This window comes from Aulonocara stuartgranti (assembly GCF_965226115.1).
Source record: "Aulonocara stuartgranti genome assembly, chromosome: 5".
NCBI lineage: Eukaryota > Metazoa > Chordata > Actinopteri > Cichliformes > Cichlidae > Aulonocara > Aulonocara stuartgranti.
Genome location: NC_138943.1, coordinates 14,463,027 through 14,485,694, shown reverse-complemented (window position 1 = coordinate 14,485,694; position 22,668 = coordinate 14,463,027). Strand labels below are relative to the sequence as shown.

Below are 22,668 nucleotides of genomic sequence, written 5' to 3'. Positions count from 1 at the left end.
GATCTTGAGTGATGGGAACCATCGGCCTGCCTTACGGGTTTAGGTTTGAGGAAGTGTTTTGAATACAAAAGGGTTAGCTGATGGCTAAATTTGGTCGAAAAATTTGTTCCAAAACAGAAGTTGTTGAACTCTTTGTGTTCAGGAATATCTCTGTTGTAACAGAGAAAGGGTTCAAACTGCTGATCTCTCATTCTGACATCCATCTCTTATCCTGATGTGATGTCATGAGTTCATGTGATCATGTTGCTTTAATGGCCCTCGTAAACCTGCAGATACAGAGTAGGACATCAGAGGCCTGCACGATGAAGCAGGATTTGAGGGCTCAGCGAGTGAACTTCAGGTTTAATCCTGAATTTTCAGGTTTAAAAATGTGGTTCATTCATATTGGGGGGGGGGGAATTTGTGCTGCAGACTTCACCTGCTCCACCGCACGTTATGTTCAGAATAGGAAGAGAGATCAGCAGGTACGGCTGCCTACTGGGCAGTCACATGGTTTCCTCTTTCAGGTGAACGTGCTCATAACTACATTGATAAACCCTGAGCTGGCTTATCGGTTATTCCAATTAACCTGATCGATGTTGGAATAAGTGAAGCCAGATAAGGAGAAGGGAATGATGTACTTTCAGCACATCTCTGGGTCAAACCTGTTTTCATTTTTCTTCATGGGGTAAAAGGAGCCTGTTAGCTGTGGAGAGTTCATAATCACCAGGTGGATTTAACATTAGATTAGCTTTTTAAATGAACGCTTAAACGGCACGTTGACTCTGGTTTTGTGGAAGTGAAGCATGTCCAGATCTCAGACAGGCCATTTGGAGCTGATCCAAAACCACCTTCTTGCACGTCTGGTTGTTCATTTATGCGCAGCGCTCCAGCTGCTTTCACTTTTTATTGTTCAGCTGCAGTCTGAAGGGCGTGCCATCTGTGGCACAGGTAGTACTGGCTCGTTTTAAAAGTCGTGTTTCGCAACACATGTAACATCTCACAAATGTTTGCATGTCAGTGCAATACTCGGTAGTCTGAGTTCACTGTGACGCATTTTACAGAAAGTCCACACGACATCAGTGTGAAAATGTGCCCAGGTCCCACCTGGACGTCTAAGAGGCTCCGGTGTGTTTTCACAGGTGCCGACAGCTTGTCAGATACCTCACCACCATGACAGGTGGAGCATATGAGCCAAGTAGGAAGGGGTGAGGGAGGGCAGGCGTGTGGAAGCTCGGTTAGGCCATGTCCACACTCATACGCTTTCGTTTGAAAATTCATCTTTTTCTCTCAGATTTGGCCTTCCGTCCACACTGAGACGGTGTTTTTGGTCAAGGAAAACTGAGCTTTTTGAAAACGCTCTCCAAAGCAGATACATTTGAAAACATTGTTTTCACGTCAGTGTGGACCACGAACCTGGAGCCTTTTCGAAAACGATGACGTATTTTAGTCACGTGTTGCAGTCGTGACCAATAAAACTAAGATTACGCAGAGCGTTTTTAGACAAACGCCATTTTCAAATTTATCCGGATTAGTGTAGACATAGCCTTAAACTCATCACCCTCTCACCTGCACACTTTCACTCCATTTACGTGTTTGCGTTAAGGGTCTGCACCTGAGACCACGCCACAAAAGTGCAGCGCATGTTTTGCGTCTCGTGTGGAGGAAACTCTTAAATAAAACAAAAATGGAGCACAAAGTTTCACTAAACCTATCTGTTAAGATTAAAAATGTCTTATTGAAAGATTAGGGAAGAGTTTACTGGTCCTAAACTATAAATGTCAAAAAGGAAAGCTGAAAAGTCACCACAAAGTGACTTGTCACCCATCATTAAGGCAACCTCCCCTTTAGCCTTAATGATGGGTTTTCACAGTTCAGTATATATCAGTAGTTTTTTGTGTTTTTCAAAGGGAAGCTACACTGCAGCAATGACTCTCTTTTAACTTCTGATGCGCAGACAGTTATTTTGTTACATGAGCAGGCTGAAATATGTCAGAAACCACTGGGTTTTTGAAAAGGTTGCTCCCACTCTGCTTTCAAAGGGTTAAAACTCAGTCGGTGAGCAGCTGGTTAGGGTTTGGTTGAAGGAGAAACTACAGATTCAGTGCAAGCTTCAGGGACAAGCTAATTTCCCACCACAAAAAATAAGTGGTGAGCTGAATAAAACTGAATTTCCTCCAATGGCGATGTGACTTACTGCATACTGGAAGCTCGTTTCCGTCACAGAGGCGAGGCCATCTCAAAGCTCGTAGCTCATATCACGACCCAGCCCCATAGTTAGGAAACCCTTCAGCAACCAGAAGTGACTCCACACGGAGTTGCTCATCAGACTGGGAGGGTGGAGAAGACAGACTGGCATGTGGCCAAAGTGATGTAACTCCACATCCTTTTCAGCTCTGTTAATGTATTGCTGTGGTGTGGGGACCCCTGAAGAAGGCCCCTGGCTTTTGTCTCTAATGCACACTGAATATTTTCAGTGCGTGCGACCTCTTCAGAGCTTGAATGCACTTTGTTTAATTTTAAGTTTTGGTTCAGGGACAGCTGCCGCTGTGCTTTCAGGCTCTCTTCTGCCTCTCCTCGAGCTCCAGGCAGATCAATAGTTCCTCAGTCGACTGCTTTCAGTGACTGCCGGGGTTCAGGGCATCTGTGTCATGTTTAAACACCAAATGTCACAGTGGTAGCAATAAAGCACATCGATTACACCACAGCTGCTCGGTTTTGTATGCTTAGATTCTCACCGCAATCTTAAATTTTCTGTCTTTTATTTAATTTGCCAAAGAAATTTCCTTTATCATAAAATCAGAATTGGAGTGACTTGAATCTTATTTACGACCTTGGTAAACACTTTCCTGATTAGTTTATTGTCTGAATAGCTGGTTTCAAGTCTCACTGACAGCATGGTGATGTTGATTCAGTAAATATTGCCTCCTCATTAGTGCTCGAAGAGGATAAAGCAGGGTATGATTTTTAGAACAGGCCTATCAGTTTTCAAGCAGTGTCACAGAGAAGGTGTTTGTAAGCAGGAGGATGGAGTCACACAAGTTACCTGGACTTTGAACTGAGAGATCACGAGCTTAGCCGTCTAGACGTTAAAGTCATTTGATTGTGGCGTAGTTTGTTTTTTCTTAACCTCTGGCGATTGGAAACTCGTACACTGGCGTCAGCTTGAAGATGTAGTTATTTCCTACAGAGCTAATGTCACACCAACAATGCTAAATTTGGGTTGGCTGACCAAAAAAGACGAAGGGGAAAAAAAGCACTACTTTGTACAGCAGCGGGTTTCCTCCTCAGCTGGCAGCAGAGCAGCAAACACAGGAACACCCACCGGTTTCCTGGCGTATTTTGTCTTTGTGCCTCTGCCCCCATCCTCTGCATCTCAGCTTCCACTTAATTCAGCTATGCATCGTGGCCTTTAGATATGCCGGACAATCAAAGTGAAATCACTCATATTTAACTCCTAATAGTTTACGGAATAACTATTAAGCTTCGTTAGGCAGTGCAACCGCAGTGAAACCCTACAATCCTACCAGATCCGGGCTTAAAAGCAGAGGCAATAGAGCTTTTTCAGTGGTAGCTCCTAATCTTAGGAGCAACTCACCTTCTCACATATAAGCTGCCCAGGCCCTCAACACTCTTAAAAACTTATGTGGATAATAAAAGCCAGTATATGCTGCTCAGTAAGTCCCAAAAACAAGCAAGAACAGTCTTATTTATTTGGTTTGTTTGGTTTTTAAGTGTATATTGTGTTTAGTGGTTATTTTACAGTGTACATTCTCTTTAACTGGTAGACATTTGGTCAACTGAGGTTGTTTAAAATGTGCTTTAAAAATAAACTTTGACTGGACTTGAAAGTTGAACTTCTGTGTATGTGTGAATGAATACATTTAATGCAGCTGGCTAAATGTCTGGTCCAGATGACTAATTTGTTTCTGCAGCATGGTTCAGGTGAAAACTGTTCATGAAGCTGGAGCTTGCGAAGTTGCCGTGTTGTAACGCTTTTTCTGCAGGTTCCCGAATCTCTGCAGAGGCCGTGTTTATCCTCTGACAGGAGTTTGATTTAAGAAGCAAATCTTTACCGCCTTAGAGAGAAATCTATCCCTGAATGAACCTTGTGTGTCTGTTTGGAGCTGGAATCATCATTCTGAGATTGCGACACCTTATATGCACACTTTCTTTGCCTACCTCTTTTTGGACATTGGCCAGTGAGTTGAGAGGTGTGTTGTGTACAAAAGGCATTGGCCCATCCACTTGTGCAGACCGGTGTGCTGCATCATGATTGGGAAAGCTGATGGATTTATGGAGTAGCTGTGACGTGATCAGTTTAAGTTGGAGAAAAACATCTGGATTATCTTGCTCATCTGTTAATCCTATGTTGGCTAAAACAGTTTGAGTCACTGGGGCTTCTTAGCTGTTCTTTGCCTTATACACATTGTGACACAGTAAATGGTAAATGGCCTGTATTTGTATAGCGCTTTTATTAGTCCCCCGTGTGTGCAGACAGCGCATGCTCATTAAAACATGCTTGTTTGTACAAGTAGTTCTTCTCTGCTTCAAACTGCTATAAAGATGGGCCATGTCTGACCATGAGGGGCATCCAAACAGTAGAAAGATGGCCGAAAGGCAATAGTTTCAGGCAGCTGAACCCAGGGGATGTGTTGTGGCCCTGAATGAAACAAATGGCATTAGTGTGAACTGGGAATCATGCAAAGCTTAAGACTAACAATATGGAGTTGGAAAAAATCACGATGGGTGTAATGGAGGTGTTGCGTTGTTATTAGCAGTTTGTGTACATCTAGTTTATCAGGTTTCTGCTGAGGCTGAAACGAGGAATAACTGCATGGAAAAACAAATTTAGGATTTGGAAACACTGGATGGAAATCTGTGCAAAACCAGCGTGAATGCATGACAGAAGTGCTAAACGCCACCAATTAAACAAACCACCTGGGACAAATTGTAAGGCGAGCAGAGGTAAGTATTTAGCCTTGAGCCAAATACTTTTTTTTATCTTTTTTTTTTTTTTTTTTTTTTTATACATGTCCAACATTAAAGCTGCATAAATGACTTGCAGTGCATATAATTACCTTGAGTGGCTTTCCTGCTACTGGTGTGACTCAAGTGTGAAAACTAAACACACATCTGAACAAAAGAACAACTGTTTGGATAAATTCACACGCTCTGCATAACATTTTATGTTTAAAGTAAAATGCAGACGAGACGGGTACCTCGATGGTTGCATGCTGTGAAAGATAAATAGCTACATTGCTACCAGGATAACCTTGCACCAGAGCACATAAGATAGTGGTGCTTCTTTCTCTAGGTGTAGCTTTAAATATTCACAGCTTTGCCTTCAGAGTGACAGTTCTGTCACTTGAGCAAAATTGAAGTTCTAAATAACGTTTTGCTTTTATGGAAGCCTGAAATGTCTCTGCTTCCTGTTTCTAGTGCAGCTTTTGTGTAATTGCACAAAATCATATAATGGAAGCTGTAATGCATTGCGTTTTGGAATGGAGAAGTAGCTGTAGTCTGTTTTATGTCCCTGTCTGATCATTACTAACACTCTACAAGCTAGCATTGCTTGCATGCTCTTCTTAGCCTGTGCTTGCCCCGATTAGTGTTTCTTCATTTATTGTGTCAGGAATATGACGTCACCTGTGCTGGTAAATTTAGTTGAATAATCCTGCCTTCAACTGGTTTCTGTCCCCGTTTGCAGTGCTGTTCTACATCTGCCTCAGTGTGAGAGGAACCAGGTGAGAACAGGCCTGACGGGATCTGTAGCTTTCAGGTGTGACCTTAATCAGGCGGCGTGACCTCTTCTACATGCAGAGTTAACCTGTGGTGCCTCCAGGCCCTGTTTTTCCAAGAACAACCCCAGCTTTCAGTGGGAGAATTTTTCCACTTCTGTTTGCATTTTCAGAATGTCAAACTTTCCTGGTTGTTCAATCGGCAGCAGACAATCAGTCCTGCTTTTTGTTTTGGGGTTTTTTGTGCTCTTTCGAGTCTTTGTTTCTCATGTCTCACAACAGATGTGAGATGGTGTGAAATCTTTATACTTTGATCTACTGTTAATCAAAATGCCCCACACTCACAGTGAAGGGACTGAAACGGTTTATTAAAACAAAGAACTAATTGTTTCCTCCTCTTGTCCTGCTCGATGCCACGCCTAATTGACAGTATACCTCAAAGATTAAAACTGTTCTGCAAAAGATGCACTGCTGTGTCCTCTGTTGGCTCCTGTCATCCAGCTACATTTTAGGAAATTATTGTACTCGAGCATGGCGTACTGAGGTTGACTGTTAGGTCATGGGCGGGATGGAGACACAAATGAGGGGGAAAAATGAAAAAATCCTGCTTTTATCCTTTGCTTCACCTAGCGTGACCCCCTGAATGTGACTGATCAGACATGGAACTCAATAGAGTTCAGTAAACTCATAGAAGACCTCAACACACTTGTTGTATGACGTTTAGTGAATTCAGAGCTGCCACACTTGTATAAAAAGAATCGCCTGTATTGAAAGTGTTAGTCTTTCTGGACCTTGACACAAAGTTGGATCTGCAAGATTAGATTTCTTCTTGTCCTGCTGTTTTTACTGCTACCTGCGTGGAAGGACGACTGACTGGAATGCCTTAGGACTCTGGGAACTGTCACAGGAAAATGTTGACTAATGTTTTGAAAGTTGGGGAAAAAACTCATCTAATGCCACCTGGAATAGCTAGCTTTTTACACCGAAACTGAGTCCTTCTGACCCAAATATACAATATTGTATATGTGTAGTCTGTACCCTTCAGTATCTTAGACAAATGTTCACTTTTTCTTTTGAGTGCGCAGCAATTACGTTTACATCCAGTCAGGCTTCTGCTTTTCTAAAAATGTTCCAATGAAAGAATTTAAAACTTGACACTTCCTGGAAAAACGGGAGTCGAGACTTATTGATTCTGAGTCTTGACTTTGTACTAAATGGATTTGACACTCCTGTAACATGACTAATCATTGACAGATAAATCCATAATGAAGATGCGCATCGTCTTCATATCTGCTGACGAGCGTCGGGCCGCTCTCGGCGCATTTAGTGCTGCCTCCCTCGGTGAGATATTAGCTAATCTGCTGGCTGGCTGCTCCTGTCTGGGAGCAGAAACCTCACCGTGCACGCACTCTCACACTCTTGAGTTCACCCTTTCTCTTTTGGCCATTTGTTACCATGGTGATGTGTATCAACAACAGTCCACGTCCAGCTCGCCTCGTTGAACTCTGACAGCTGATAGATGTTTGGTTTCTGTCTGCCAGGTCTCGGTTTAAAGTTCAGGCTTTGACACAGATTTCTGGATGTTCTGTTTCTGACGTGTTTTCTGTTTTCATTTTTGTGTGTTAGTTTACCACTCTAAACTTTTTATCAGAGCTCAAAACACAGATAAGAGAAACGGCTGTCAGTCGAAGAGTCACTGAAGCACAAACTCTGAAACTGTTCATGCACGTCATGTTACTTGCGGTTTTTATAATCTTCCGCCGGCCTGGACCTGATCATAATCTTGATGCCAGCAAAACTGGCGAGTACATTAATGGGAGAAACGCAGCTGTGTGAGAAGATCATCTCGACAAACTCAGCTGTACGTCTAAAGGACAAAGGCCACTCTTTCGTGGATGCCAGAATTCACACTTTGGACTGAGGAGACGGTTGGTTTGAAAGACGAGCGAAACGGGCCGTCTCTGTCCCCTGAATAACACAAACTCACAGCCACCTACAAATGCAGACTTGAGATCCCTTCTCAAGCATCTCAACCCCAACTCGCAACTTGTGTCAGGTGACCTCAATAGTTTATGTGATTTGGTGGGATATCTACTCGTTTAACCCGAAACCTCTGGTGGTAATGACGCCCACCTTTTTCCACGCTGTCTGATGTGATAACACAGATGATCAGTAATGGGTCAATGACCTTCTGTAGGGTTCATACCTTAGGGTAAATACATGGGACTCGCCACCTTTTTTGGTTTTAGAACTTAAGTGACTGGACTTAAGTATTTTCCTTTTAAGCTCGTAAGATCACCATGACCTGAATAACTGAGAATCAGCCACACCTTATGCTTAATGCAAAGGGTGGACATGACCACTGTGGTGTCGGCATTGGAGTTTTGGCTGCTGTAAAATTTTTATTTATTTTTAAAGTCAGAAGTGACCATACCTGTACAAGAGGGTCAAGTTATCAGCTAACACTAGCAACTACTACTGACAGGTTCACTAAGATGGCATGTACTGATGCCACTGGCCGATATTTCTGCTGCTTATTAGCTTTGCCATCTAAATGTTGAAAGATGGCATGAGGCACTGAGACTTTATAGAAAGTCTCTGACCGAGATTTCTTAGTTTTCCTGGAATAATGGGGAAAACATGACTGCAAAAAACCAAACCAAAACAGTGCAGCAGCATTGGTACCCAACCATCCTGACTCTGATTAGTTCACAGTAATTCAAACTGTAATATCCTCATTTATGTTCGGTTTCAGCCACAGACTCTCTCTGTGATTTTTGGCTCACTGACAGACTTTCTTAAGGTTAGTTATTCAGTGGCTCCAGAATGAACACTTTCATAGAAACCAGAAATGGCTGAAACTGAATTGGTGACATTGTTGTTGAGTCTCATCACTGTGAAGAACAGTCGGTATCGAGGCAAAGATGGAGGTGTGGGGGCTGAACGCACACACACAGAGGAGTGATTGATAACACTGGCAGAAAGGCCTCAAGGTCGGGCCAGTGAGACGCATTCTTCCTACTTGTCATGGCAACCTCAGTAAACAGAGCTGCTGATTGGCCGAAGTAACCTGAGGGTGGCGGATGAGTATGGGTGTTAATAAACAGGAAGTGTCACGTAACTTGGAGCATTAGGAGCATGCCTCATGATGTGTTCAGGTACCATGAGAAAGGTCAGAGATTGTTCTGTGAGGAAATGCAGGTGACGTTGCAGCACACGGGAATCACAACCTTACAGAACATTTAGTCACTCTTTTTGTAGCATCCAATTAAAGAAGTATAAAAAATTTATCTGAATAAATGTGCACCTCTTGTCATTTCTGATCATTTAATGAACTGTATGTGATACTTGTATAAATCAGAAAACTGGTGTAAAATTATTACAGTATTTGATGGGAGCAGAAGACTTTCTTCAGGGTGTTCAGGAAAGAACTCTTGTGAGATGTGATGGTAGAAGTTCTGTGACAGAAACCAGGTAATGCTTTTCACTTTGTCTTTGGCTGATCCTCTCCTTCAGCGTTATCCCCATATACACTTGGGGACCACTTTCAGTATTGAATGTTTTGGATTAGATGCGTTCAATCTGTTGTGGATGAAATGGAGACCTGCCAGTTTTCTCTAAATGCATTCATATACAGTATCGAGCTATCCTACTGTCATTCAAATGTAAGTGGGTGGATATCAGTTTGAGTTCTTGATGTGCTCTGAGGGACAAAGACCTTGCATCAGGCCCGTTGTCTCGGATACCCAATCACTCAATGGGTGATCCAAACATCTGTTCAGTGCATCCTTGCCTGAAGGATCTAGTGATGAGCTAGTCTACCTTTTGAGCCACAGCTGCCCATCGATCTTTGGTGTTCATTACATTTAATAATAAATAAATAAATATTAAAAAAAAGTTACAAATGATAAATTAAACCCAACTTTTCAGTTATTAGACTATATCAGCCTAATGACTAAAGGTCTGTGCTGGTTTTAAGTTTCCACATCAGTCGTGTAAGCTGCTGATTGGATGAGGATTGCTTTCAAACATCTTCTTAGGTGACCTCACAGAAACTTTGTTTGGGCTGACTAACCAGCGTCAGTCTCCAGAACCAAGTTTCTAAAATTAAATGTTCTTTTTAAGAGAATCAGTTTCACACTCGCACTAAATTTAACAGCAGTGGATTTTTAGTTGAGCACAGCACTTAAAACATAATAATTAAGTGCAGAGTTCATGATTTGTTTTCATTTCCTTTGGAAACTGGAGCTTTTAGGATTCTCGGAGGGTTCCTGTGTCTGAGTCATTGGACGGAGGAGTGTTTAAGTTGGCCGTGTTTGCGCTCACTGAAACCTCATCGCTCCACTCTTACCGAAACCTGTTTGCTCCTTCATCTGTTTCACTTCCTTGGTTTCCATCCTCCAGGAGGAGAACAAGCCATCATGGCGGTGTCATATTTATGGCTCCGGCCTTCGCTCCTCTTCGCTGCAGATGTTGCTACTGTGGCTTGACTGAACTGTGTCAGCATGTAGAGGAGCAGAAACATGGGCCATCCAGATGAGGTTGTTTTCAAGTCCGCAGTCTCATCCTCAGCTCCCTGTTTACAGCCTCTGTAGAGTTGTGTGTCATCACTGAGAATAACTGCAACCAGATCAGTAATTGCAACCAGATCACAGCATGTGTCACATACAATAAGTCCAAAACTAGAAGCATAACTAGATAAATCTGGATAACATCTGCAGTGTTTTATTCTTTGGTTCTTCAACCTTGAAGGATGGCATTAGAGAAATTAAGGAAGCATGACCCAAGGTGTTGGAACAAAGCACTTTTTTTTTTCTCTCTTTTTGTAGGGAAAGACAAAACTGCTTTCATGTTTTCGCTGTCAGAGCAAGCTCGCGCTAACACACTATAAAAACCACCAGTGCGAAAAACACCAGCACATTCCCCAAGTTCTCCTCGTCATTCGGTGGGTTTAATTATACATTTCTTCCTCAGAGCCTGTGAACTGAGGTTATTGTGGAGACCGGGTAACTCTGGACCATGTAAACTCTTTGCAGTGTTATTGGTCTAGTCTAAAATTGTGAGGTTATGGTATAAGTGGCAAACTGGAAGAAGTAACTTTCTGTGAAACGCTCAAAGATTCTCAGAGTAAGAGCTTTATTTTTTCTATTCCTGACTTAACTGGAGGAGCTCTTCACGATTTTGCTCAAATCCTTGTGTTGGGAAAGTGGCACAACTTTGGGAAACTGTCATGATTTTATTGCATTACAGCATTTGTCTGATACTAAAATTACTGGGAAAAGTCGTTCGGCTTTAGGCCAGCTGAAACTGTTGATCCAAAGGGGTCCAGCTTCAACTCCACCTTACGCATCTCCTCGCTGAGAAGCAATAATGTCTAAGTATAGACGGTCGGTTTACTCACTGGTGTAATCCTGGTTTGTCTGAAGAGGTAAAGGTAGTTTTTGTTAAGTCTAGAAGGTTTAAATCATTGTGAATTATCTAAAGCTGTTAAAGAAATTTGAAGAAGTTAAAAACTGCTCTTTATATCAGAATGAATCAACCAGGCGAGTCATAAGAACATTTCTGTAATGAGGATTTCCCCCAGTACGTAGTTCTCTGCCCCCCTTTTTTTTTTTTTTTTAAATTTTAAAACGGCTCAATGTCCATCTATTCATTTATTAGTATTGTTTTATTTATTTTTGTTACTATTGGCATGGGTTCACCAGAGTCCTGGGAGTTTGTACAGCTGCCTGTATGAAGCAATCATGTTATTAAAATTACTCATTCTTTGGGATACTGACCCAAGAAAAGGCAAAGCCTCTTGTTAAAATGTTGGTAGGGCTAAACAAAAATAACGAAAGTAAAATATCAGCAGCACACACCCTGACAACAAAACTGTGCTAATAAAATACTGTCCTGGTGGTGAAAATTTGAGTTAAAAATGTCGTATTAACTCAAAGTATCTAAAGGTCTGACTGGATGCTTCTTGGTCAACTGCACTATAGGAGTTGCACTTAAGGCTCTTGTCTAAAAATGTCAGTGTTCTCACAGGATGTCTTTTTTTTCCTCCCTGTCTTTGCACAAAGTAGGTTAAATAACAAGTGTAACAATGCAACACACATAAAGTGATGACATTTCTAAAATCCAGTGTAGCCTCACAACAACACACAAAGCTAAAATGTGCTGTCTGTGTGCCAAATGTCTCATTCAGATGTGACTGAAATCTCCTCAAACTGAGGATTTGAGAGAGGAGGAAAAAAAAAAACTGGCCCCAGGGCGAGTTTCTGCGCCTGAGAACATGTGAGGCAGCGCGCTCTGATTGGACGATCCCCCGGTGCGGTTGTAGCATTTGATGTCGACCTTGAAGATGTTTAATGTATACACATAAATAAAGGGTTTGTGGTGTTTATAGTTTCGTTCCCTCCCACGCTAATGTGTGTGAGACCCGGGCCTCAGTGTGGCTGCAGAAAAGGTAACACGAGAGCGGCCGGGATATCGACTTACACGCATGCTCGCCCCTTCTCTGCACACAGAAAAGTACCTTTGTTTGTTTCGGCTGTAAATGCAACAAAAAAGTTTTTGCACTGAGAAGCTTTAAAGAAGCACATGTCAGCTGAAATCCACCAAACATTTAGAGGTTTTACTACAGTTTCACCTGTTTTTGATTGGAGTTGTCACAGTTGAGACTTGTTACTTATTTATGCTCCTCTAATTGGGTTCTTTTAATTTTATTTAGCACTGAAGGAAATTTGTCAGCATGGAACAGAATGACAAACACAATCGCTCTAAAATCAGCCGTTTTAAGGATATTTGCTTTTTATTTCCCCCTAATAAGGCTATTGTGGCTCTATGGGTGGTAAGTTCACACACTTCCTCACCTGTCGAGTCCGATTCCAACAAAGACTGGTGCCTTTGTGAGGAAAATAAAATGAAGCCATTGTGGGAAGCACTATAAGCTGCAGTTCCTCTACTGGCCTCTTGGTCTGGCTGCTTTCAGGAATCTTCCAATGGTGACATAAAAGGTGGACGGAGCTTCTGATGATCTGAACGATGGCTGGGTACCCAGACAGAAAACGAACTCCAGGTTTTTGGGACTCCTGTGAGCCTCTGGGGCTGATCACCAACACTTTGTTCACTTATAGTAAAGAAAGATTTATAACAATACCCCAAACTCCCTTTAGCTCTGGTTAAAACCTCTTTGAGAAGGTGCCCAATGTGTTTCTCTGACTGAAACCTCTTGCATGTGCATGTGGAAATCTTTTGGTTTGGTTTGAATAGACATGATTAGAAAAAGGGATTTCAGTTTACAGGAAACTGTGCAGATTGTTTTTCATTTTGGGGTATTGTAGTGATGCGGCTACAGTAGATTAAGTGGCGCTATGTTGGAAAAACAAAAACATGGCACAGTATCCTGAACCCAATAAAGGTTTGATCGTCGTGTCCAACTATCCTATCAGCTGACTGTTTGGGTGTTTTCAGATATCTAACGATGAAACTTGTGAACAGGAACAATGGAGACCGATTTAAATTATGTTGCGGTATCATCAGAGGTGAAAAATGGCCCACACTCACACAGACGCTGGACTGTCTCACAGCTGATCATGCATTTATGAAGGGGAGCTATTGTCATGTCGTCTGTCATTGTGAAATGGTGCTGAGCTGTTTTTGATGCAGGAAGTGTGATCTTTTGTCTGGGTGTAGTGGCAGCAGACATGACGCAGAGTTTAGCGCAGCCACTGTGTGCCAAATATTTAGTTAATGATGACTATCAGAATGACAGGAAGACGATACACTGCTGGGTCTGAAAACACAGATGCACATGCAGGCAGACTGAGTTCAGTGCGTGTTTTAGATTTAGTTGTAGGTTTAATTTGAGAGGTGTGTGTGTGTGGGGGGGTTGTGATGGTTTACTGAGGATTGTTCACTGATGATCACTGCGGTGAACCTCCTGCAGCCTGGCTCAGCTGCAAATATCCCAAATGCTTCTCGTCTTACTCACTCCATTTCTTCATCTTTTAATCTTTTGCCCCTCTTCTTCTTCCTCCTGTTTTTCTATATATTTAAATAAATAAATGATCCAGTCACTAAACAAGTCTGGTTTTAGTTATTTTCCTATCTGAGTTTTAAAGGATTTGGCTGTTTTTAGGCTGCCTTAACTTCAGAAACTGTGAATAAGTTGATCATTTCTGTAGAGTAATGTTGGGCTGGGGTGGATTTTTTTTTTTTTTTTTAATTTTAAGACAAATGGTCTCAAGTTATTTAATACATATGAGGTAATGACAGGTTTGTCCAGTGCACTCCAGTGGACTTTGTGTTGGTGTACTCGGTAGTTTAACTGACTCATTTCTATTACTGACTTTATTTTAATTGATGTTCATCACCAGTTCTGTCACACAAGCTGTAATCCATCGAAGTGGAAAATGAAGCACAGCTGCACAAAAGTGCGTTCTTATATTTGGACTTGTTACATAGTCTGAACCTCCCCCTCCACAACCATCACCTGAGGGTTTTGTCAAACCCTTCAAGGAGCTTTTGAACCTTCAGCTGCTTTCGTCTTTGTGTGCGAGCTTGTGGCTGCATGTCCACTTTAACTCTTTTCCAGTTTTCTCCCCTTTTCCCTTTTTTCTCTTCTCTTCTCGATCAACCTCTTCTTCCTCACCACATGGCAGGTCTGGTTGTGATGACATCATTGCCTGGGAACCAGCAGGGTGAGGTCATGCAGGGCTAGACGCTGCAGTGTGTTTGTCAGTGTGCGTCTTGTTTATGCATGCAGACGTCATGCCAGATGTTTGTGTGTTAATGACAGGGCAGCTCTGCGCTGGTTAGTGAGCTCTCTTGTGGCTCCTCTGACCTTCAGATTTCTTCTGCTCTTTGTCCATATCATACTTGTTGTTTGCTGTGTTGCACATCATGCTTGCGGTGTCCCACAAAGCTCAGTTTTAGGCCTGTTATTGTTTGTGGTGCACAAGCTCTTGCATTTCTGCTGCTTGGTAAACTGCCTGCAGACGCTGGACGCTATCCAGTTTTCATCATTTGGTTCATTCACTCGGAATCCCTGTGAACGACTCTCTAGAACATGGGAGCAAACTTAGTCTTTGATCTGTGTCTGTGCAGCTGTTTGTGCCCAACCAAAACCAGATTAAAGACGGAGAGAGAGACAGAATGACACAGACTCTGTATCCTGCTCACCGCTCATTACCCAAATCAAAGACATTAAAAGCCTCTTGCTTTCTTCTCTCTGCCTGTAATCTGGATTTTGTTGCTGGGATCACCCCTTCTGAGCTGCTGGTGCATGATTCATGTGACTCCTATTAGGCGCCACTCTTATTACACCAATGCATCATGCGGTGATGTCATCAATGGGTGCCCCAGTTTGGGAGCGCCGACCTGATGTCTAGCAGTGGAAGTTGAAAACTGATTTCTAGTCATTTTAAAGCTCACTAAACCCCCACTGGAGACCTAAAAACTAATTTTTATAAACATCTGCTAAAGGTTTTACTCATCTCTGCTACTTCGTAGATATGTCTGCGGAGAAAAAGGCTTATTTTTAATGCATTTTTTTTTTTTTTTTTTTGAAAAAGTGGTTCCAACTATTTTATTTTATTCTGCAAACAACGCTTGATTACAATAAAACAATCAAAATCTTTTATATTTTAAACGTTCATCTGTGGGATCGTCATTGATGTGGCTCCAGGATCGTGACTGCAGCTGACCACCACGATGTGGTGATTGGAGTTTGTTTGGGTTTAACTTTAGCCCCTAAAACGACTTTGTTTCTACAAAAATGAAGACTTTAAGACTATTTTATGTACATTTGCACACATTTTTGCTCAGGAATTATTATTGCAACCCTGATTTCAACCACATCCACCCCCAAACCAAACCCTGTGAATGACGGTCGTTATCGCTGAACGTGTCGTCCGTTTCTCAGCACAGAGGAATGTCATGCATCTTTGTGTCTTTGTTTGCGTGCGTCATGTTTCCCGGCAGTGTGTTGTGTGAATTATGTGTTAATAATTGATCTGACAGCAGCAGAGGCTTCCTGCTGAGTGTGTGTGTTTATAGTTATTTTAAACTGAAGCTCAGATGTATACTGTGTGTGTGTGTGTGTGTGTGTGTGGCTTTTTGTTCCTCTACCACCATCCATTGGTCCTCAGCAGGGTGGAGGGTGATTTACAGGCTTGGTAGATGGATGGGTGGGGGGTGGGCGATGGAGTTGATGATCTCACCACTCAGGAATCTGTGCAGCAGAGGTCAAACCACACACGCGGTAGCTCCACATCCTGTTTACCACTGCAGGTATCCTTTGTCCAGTTCCACCCAAACTTTTACTTTTGCCACCAAATTTCAAATTTATTTTTCCACCTAAATTTACTTTTTTGTCTTTTTGCTGATGTTGCAACCTGCCATAAAAATGGTTCCTTTTAAAATCTGTGTTAAAACATATTCGTTCACTTCGCTTTCAACATGGGTCCTTGCAGTGTCTGGTTGGCACAGCTCATGCCCCTTGTAATAACCTCAGTCACTCCCTGACAGGCTGGGGCAGGTTTAATTCAACTAATGCTGAAAGATATTTGGAGACTTTCGACTCTTTGGAAATACTGATTTCAACAAGTCTATAGAGGAACCCCAAACACTATATTAACAAATGTATGATTGAGTATTTGGGTAATAAAGTACTCTTAACAATTTCTTCTTGGGTGTTGGCAGACATTTGCCACAATAGCACCCCTCTGTCTTACTGAAGCACAAAGTAAAACCCAACGTAATATTTAACAGCAGGCATGTGGCCTCTAACCACAGCAAGAAAAGTGGAAATGATAAAATTGGTTAACAAGTTTTGTCGTATTGTTTACTGTGGTGAATCTCAAAGCACAAGTTTGAAATGGTTTGAAGCTGGAGTTTATAATTCTGAGGCCAGTGTGTTGGTGAAAAGGAAATTGAACACATCCACTGGTCTTCAGGCTATTTCTCTTGATTTTCTGCCGTTATCTCACCGCATGACATCGTTAAAATCGTTGCTGCTTCCGTGCGTCTTCGTGCATGTTGGCACCAACTGAAGAGATTTTAGACTTCCACCAAAGGAAGAATCAGGACTGTTGTGAGACTGTGGGCTAGTAGCGTTTAATTGACTCAAACTGAAAATTTAGCTTGTCTTGAATGATCAAAAACATCAGGAAACTGCTCAGACATCCTGTAGGTCACCCTGTAAGAGCCCCAGGTTTAAAAGATTTGGTTTAAATTATATTTACAGGAATTTGCAGTTTCAGTGTTCAGTCCTTACGGTGTTGGACATCCAGGTGAATGTTTTAGGCGGGGTGTGGTTGGCTGAGATCAGTGTGATGATCTGCTTTAGGCATAGACTGTTCTCTACTGTTGAGCGGTAAATTATTGGGTAGGAAGCTGAACATGTGTGTCTGCAAGTCATCGTGCAAAGGAACAGCTGTAAGCGGTGCAGCAGCCGTGCCTCTGAGGGCGAGATGCTTAGAAAGAAAGTGAACTGCAGTGACCTCTGCTTATGACAAATTTTATTTATTTTAACAACCGCAGCGCATTTGAGTTATACAAAGCTGGAAGAGCCTGGTATCACAACGTAGGTTTATGGTGACTTTTCATATGAAAGGACTTGTTTTGAGCGGTCAGCTGTCCGACGTGATATGACCCTTAAGTTTGTATTGTAGTGATTTTCTTAAGTGAATTATCAGAAAACAGATGCTCTGCTTCCTTTGTAGACCTAAAACTGATGGTTTTATTGAAACTATCATGTCTCCCTACCTCTTTGAAGCTGTGTGAATATTTCCTAAATTGAAGTCATTAAAAGAAGTTTGCTCAAAATGCTGGGGGTGGAGGTTTAATGTTTAGTTTAAGTACAACATGCAAGAACACTAAGATGTACAAGCTATCCACATTTTAATATCTGTTAGACGGTTAAACTTTTTGATCGGACTGTTGATTGGTTGCCATGGTGCAACGGTCTTTGTTTGACATGGTGTGTCTGATTTTTGTCTAATCGTAGGACATTTCCTCATTTTTCAGCCACCTCTCAGATGTCTGTTGTCTCAGATTTCCAGGACTGTAGCAGTCGTACTTGTTCGTAGTGGAGATGCTCTGTGCTTGTGATCTTTGACATTCCTTAATTCACCACAGCAGATGGGCAAAGGGGAGACTCTATTAAAAGGCTTGGTGAAAATTGAATCAGTGCCCCAGACAAGCTGATCTGTTACACTGGAAGAACTGTTGGGACCATTCTTTGCCCCACTGAAGCCTCCACACAGAGCAGTAAAATACAGTTGAATCTATTACGGAGTCTAATGGGAGAAAAGTGAAATCTCTGGATTTGAACTGTATCGGCGTTTAGGTTTTCCACTCCATCAGTGAACGCAGTGCCCAGTTCTTCCTGTCTATCGAAAGACTTTAATCCTGGACTGTCCATTATTGAAGTTGGGACACAGCTCCTCTTCAGTAAATGAATTGATGTTGCTGAGGCTATCCAAAGCAGCATGATGGAGCTTCTACTCGTATTGAGACATGAGTCGTGTTTCACTAGAAGTCAGACATTTTATTATGCGAAATGTGAGGATGAAAGCTTAAATACCTGCTGCAATCCTAGAAGGGAGACAACTTGGTCATGAGTATAGAGTCATTTAAATAGATCAGAACTTTTGTGGCGACAAAATGTAACCAAATTGACTTGGTAGTAATGGCTTTTGTTTTTTTTTTTCTCCATACCTGCATTTAATTACCTGTTGTACCTGGCACTGAGCTTTATAGGTAGAGGTGGGATAGCTTTGGTCATCACATTACTTTGTTAGGAAACCTGAATCAGTTATGGAGAGATCTCAGGGTTTGATTGTGGCTCTTATGTGTAAACGTTTTGTTTACTTCTCCATCCTGTCTGTAACTTGGGTGTGAGATGAGGATTTTCTGGAGTTCTAGGTCAGCAAGTAGGTTGATTAGTTCAGCTTAAGCGCTCAGGGCTCATTATGCAACTTTCTGTAAGAGTCCAGGTTTGACTCACAGATAAGAAAGGCATTTAGTTTCGTTCAGTTCACCTTTATGCTATCACAGTCCTTCTCTTGCTTTCTATTTCTCTTCATGAAAAGGAAAAAATTCCACGTTTCTTTGTCTGTCCTGATGCAAACTCAAACTATCCCAGTACTTGCTTCTCCAGTCCTGTCCTTGTTGTGTTATTGTTTTGTCTCCATAGCAGCTGGTCAAATCAGCAGGTATGGGCAGGAAGAGCATCTTGCCGAGAGGCTAAAACATTGTTTATGTGATGCAGATCCGGGCTGTATTAAATGTGAGCCACTTTGTGAATGGAGCTGTGGATGGATGAATCTCAGAATAAAAGAGGTGGCGACTGCAGTGGTCTCTTATCGCTGGGGGCGAAGGAGTTGAGGCAGACCTCTCGTGTCAACCTTTAATGGTTACGGCATGTTAGCTGTGAATACTGAGTGCACTCACCTGCTCTACACATGGTGTAAGGGACGGGTACAAGAAGGGAGATGGGTTCAATTTACTATTTAAAATATTGTTTAAGGGGTTTAAAAAAAAAGTATTTTAAACTGTAGATAATCACAGAAGTGGATTTGACTGAAGAGAAAATATTTCCCATGACTTAATGCAGTCATGCAGTTTCAGTCTTGATTGTAGATAATGTGACACCAAAGTTGGGACCTGTGCATGGGAGAGAAGGCAGTCGTTCTAGAAGAGTCTCAAATATCAGCAGCTGGCTTGAAAAGAAAAAAAAAAAACAGTTTATACGGTCCGTTATATTGAAGAACTATCTGAATGAACTTGCTGGTCACTGGGACATAAACCGCATGCACAGAATTACCGGTCACATCTATTTAAAAAACAAAGTCTTAAGTTTGACTTTGGTCCAAAATAATGCTGCTGTAGATTTAAATTTAGTTTCTTTTGAGTGCAGCTTTTGTTTTCTGTCTTGGCCAGTTTCAAGCCTAAAAATGTCAGCTCTTTTAATAGTTTTTTTTTTGTTTTGTTTTAACGGCAGATTCTGTATGTAGGTGTGACGAGGACGAGGTTTGCATCGGGACTTTATGTAGTTCACAAACATTTGTTGTCGAGTAGGGTAAAGTAGTGTCGAGCAAAACAGAGGATTGGGTTTGGAGTGTGATTGGTACAGATAATAAAAAGGCCAAATGGGCTCTGATATACAGGTTTGTAGGTCGGGTCATGCAGAACTGTTTTGATCCTGCTATAATCTCTTTATCCATTGTATGAAAACCACTGCAAAATGACTCATATTTCTTGGTTTGTGGGCTGGATGGAGTCAAATCATTGCCACAGTTAACAACTTCAGTCATTTCTTGAAATGAAGAACTGGTGAGAAAATTTGGCTTTACCTGCCCAGGTGTGCGTTTCAGTTGGCAAGCTGCTGCTGCTGGAGTATTTATGGCTTTGTTCTTTGGACCAAACCCAGAACATTACATCAGGGTTTATAATGAGTTTCTCTTGCTGTTTTGAAATATTAGCTGAAGACTTGTAGCTGGCTGCTGGAGTAATGTCTTCTCCTCAGCGCTACCTTGGAGTCTGTCACGAGGGAGGGAAAGGAGGGCTCAGACTTTAACCGGCAGGGAACAATGCAGCAGATTATTAGAGCGGTTAAAGCCGTCTGTAACCTGCTCTCTGTGGCACTCACACGAGCTGAACTCTGGAGATGCCACAAACGGTCCTCGGGTTTATTGTCTCTGCTCCTTCCGTCATCGTTTTAACTGGCTGCTTTTTAAACCCCCCCCCCCCCCCAAGCCCTCCAGTCTTTCTGCTACTCTCGACCTTTATATGAACAATGGGGGTACCATGGTGATAGCCTCGTTACCCACAAAACTGTGTCGACAACGGCGCACACACGGTGTTTAGTTCCCAGCCTGATGTGAAGTGTTGGAGCAGAGGTTCAGCCAACCTACATCCTAAAAATGAGCGTGGAGTTTAGCACTACAGCTAGTCCTCCAGTTTGAAATGAGGTATGAAGATTATTACGAACTGTTTATTCGGTATGGTCCAAAATAAGTAGTGAGCCCATAAATTGAGCAGGAAAATTACTACAGAGGTGTAGAAGCTGGTTTTCAGTGCCCTTCTTTAGGAAAAGAAGTGTTTTTGGAACTACAGCTATTGCTATCTGTTGGCCTTGAGATGGATTCAAGGTTCCTCATTGGCTTTTCTTTGAACTGGTTCTGACAAAAGATAAGCTGTTCCACTTCGCCAGACTCATTGACAAAAGTGGTAGTTTTTACCTCACAGTACACAAACTCGAAACACTCAACGCTCAGTCTCGAGGGAAAAACAGTTTTCGTCTGGTAGCTTTGTCTCATTTGCACAAATCGAACTCTATCATCTGTTGTCTCACAATTTTAACGTGAAGTTTAATGTTTATGTTCAGTGGATCGTTGCATTACACATGGTCACGATTCCATATAAACACAGGAAACATGCACAATTTTAAAAAGTCCCTCTGATCCAGACAGTTTGATTTCTAGTCTTTGCTCTGAATCTGATCATAAAGTAGGGATGTCATTATATGGTCATGTACACACCTCTGTACAAACCTTATAATTGTCAGAGACAGCCAATCAGACAAAAGCTGCCTTAAATGGCAACTTTCATGAGCTGAGGGGCTGTGCAAAAGCTCGCTGTGGGAGAGAAAAGGATGGTCTTGATCTGTGAATCATGCATTTCTCATGCATTGATGTAACACTTTGTTACTCACAAATTCTTAATGCAGAAAGTGTCACAGCTGGTGTGATTAAACCGTTAGTAAGCTGGGTGGATATGTGAGTTGGGGGTAAAGTTCACTGGCAAAGTGTTTGCAGTTCGTAGTGACACACATACTTAAAGGTGTGGCATTACAGTCTGAGTGGGAAAGAAGGGAAGAAAGGGAGAAACCATAGATAAGAAGCTGTATGTTAATAATTCATGCAGGTGGGGAGAGTGAGATGGATGGAGGAAAAGCAAATGTAGTTTGAACAATGAGAAACAGGAAAAGAGGGCTAAAGGACACAAAAGGGAGATAATAATTTTTTTTAAAAATGTAGAAAGCAGGATGTCGCAATGCACACAGTCAAATGTTGTCACTGGGCGAGGCGGCAGCTCTGCAAAGCTCCACCTAAACCTGAGCTGTCGCAACATGTTGGGACTACAGCTGTCCTGCTGGCGGTGGAGCGGAGCTGAAGTTTCACGGGGTGGATCACAGGATTTCCCACACTCTGTGGTGGCGTGTTTAGTGGATATAAGCTGTGTCGCGACTGTGTCAACAGCTCGCATTAAAACGCCAACACAGGCCATTTATAAGGCGTGGATAAAATGAAACAAGTCGTTTCGCAGAGGTAGACTGCGGCCTCGTGCAGCTCTGCTTCAAAAGAGCCTGATATCAGATGTTTTAATGGGATTATAAGCAGTTACTCATTAGAACAAGTTTTTCTGATTATCTCTGCTAGTGGCTTTGTATGAGTCAAAATGATCTTTATCAATATCGGTTCATCTTCAGTCTGAAACCAAATGTTGTTGTTTTTTCCTCCTCTCCATCTAAGCCAATGTCACCTCTCAAACAGAGTTGAGCAGCAGCTGGATTAGATGAGCATATTAGGAATGGGGACTCTCAGTGACATCACACAGATCCAGTACTCAAAGACAAAGTCTGAAACTGTTTCTAGAGCAGTCTAAGCCTGAGCTTTACCATAATATGGCTTTCTTTGAGAGGCTGGAAAGTATGATGGGCAAAAGGTTTGACCTCAAACTATAAAACACTCTTTAAAGATGTTTAGTCCAATACTTTTTAAAATATTAATTACATTTGCTTTAACTATAAATGTATACACCATTATAAACATGTCTTCTCCAACATGTTCCTTTTACTTAAATATAACCTTCATTTAAATATCACACGCTTGCTTTAACAACTTGCTGCTGTTATGAGAGACTCTGAATAAAATGATTTTATCTGCTGTGGTCT

The 22,668-nt window shown here is 42.0% G+C and overlaps 1 protein-coding gene across 3 annotated transcripts in view; it reads left to right on the top strand.

The window, feature by feature from the left end:
- Nucleotides 1–22,668, top strand: part of flnba (filamin B a) — a 63,719-nt gene that overhangs the window by 3,980 nt on the left and 37,071 nt on the right. The window lies entirely within an intron of this gene.